At 44.6% G+C, this 1,298-nt stretch overlaps 1 protein-coding gene across 3 annotated transcripts in view; it reads left to right on the top strand.

Moving 5' to 3' along the window:
* RUFY2 (RUN and FYVE domain containing 2) overlaps window positions 1-1,298 on the top strand; it is a 28,108-nt gene that overhangs the window by 883 nt on the left and 25,927 nt on the right. For 2 of the 3 annotated variants that reach the window (XM_085305538.1, XM_085305537.1), the window contains exon 1: window positions 77-169. The exons of the other annotated variant lie outside the window; for it this stretch is intronic. The gene's annotated coding sequence lies outside the window, so the exon portion shown is untranslated. Of the gene's footprint in view, window positions 1-76; window positions 170-1,298 lie in introns of those variants that run through there. 3 annotated transcript variants of the gene reach the window in all.

Raw genomic sequence — 1,298 nt, 5'->3', positions numbered from 1 at the left:
AGATGATGTCCGCGGCGCGGCGGCGGTTGGGGGCCGCGGGCTGGGGGCCGCGGGCGGCTGCGTCACGGCGGGGCGCGACCGTTAGAGCGGCGGCGGCGGCGGGTTTTCCCTCAGTGAGGCGGTGCCGGCAGGGCGGCGTAAAGAAACCTCGCTACGGTCTGCAGATGCGGTGACTGCGCATTTTCCTCTCTTATCTATTTTTGGTTTTATTATTATTTTAAATGATGAGTTTTGGGTTGCTCATCTAGGCTGGAAGAAGAATATCTCTTAGGTCGAGCCCTGCCAGTCTGACTCTGGCAAGGCTMCTGGAATCACTGTTACCTACGAATAGTCTCATCAGCTGCTATTATTTTGGGTGAGAAGAGCTGTTCCCGGTCCATTTTGCTGCCTGAGCCTACCCCCCTCAGATTCTTGAGCAGCAGTTCTAGAAAACACGCCTGTAAAATCCTAAACCTCGATTTTTTTTTTTCTTAAAGAAGCAGGTAGAGCTCAGTGCAGCTATATTGCATTTTGCGGTGGACCTGAAGTGCAGTTCTGGCTTGCAAAGACCAGACGAGAGAGCTGCCAGCCAAAAGGATGGCTGAGGTGGAACTGTGTCTTTGGGAGGATCAATCCCAAAAGTCAAAGCTAGGTTACTCAAAGTGAAAGAAATTTGTAAGATGTCTTTGGGGAAATAGACTGTGGGTATATAGTGAASGAGAGCAATCCCACCTGAAATCTGAGCCAAACAGGACTTTAACTGTGACAAAGTTTGAGTTGAGTACTGTTGCTACCAAACCTAATAAAAAGGGAAGCCAATGTGAAYTTTGCTAATAGAAATACTCTTTCTGCAAGCCTTCCTCTGTTCCAGAAAGGGGTTACTGAGGCTGTGTTTTTTAGGGGTGATTCGGTTCCCTCTGTGTGAGCGAGCAGGAGGTCAGGGAATAGGTTGGGGGATTGTGACAGCTGACTGGGTAAACATTTGCCAAAGCACTCTCTCTAGTTGTCTCCTTATCGTCTGACACTTTTTAATGTTTTCTGCTGAAGTACTGGTAAATTGTGAGAAAATAAAATTAAATTTTAAGGCTGTCTTGGATACATCATCATAGTATTTTTTTTTTCCTAGAAAATTAAGATAGATTAGGTAATGGAGTAATTTGATATTTGACAGGTGGTTAGAAAATTATAAAAAAGTCTAGATTTCTAATACCTGATACCCAAATACCTAAAGCTTTGATATGCAAGAAATCAGACAAATTTCTTTTTTTTGCTGTTTGGGGAATATATTCAGGATAAGTCTATCTGTTACAGTGATTCTG

This window comes from Rhea americana, unplaced genomic scaffold (assembly GCF_003343005.1).
Source record: "Rhea americana isolate MKP2758 unplaced genomic scaffold, rheAme1 scaffold_222, whole genome shotgun sequence".
In the NCBI taxonomy this organism is placed as follows: Eukaryota; Metazoa; Chordata; class Aves; order Rheiformes; family Rheidae; genus Rhea; species Rhea americana.
The sequence above is the reverse complement of the archived record's forward strand: the minus strand, read 5'-3'. Positions and strand labels throughout refer to the sequence as shown.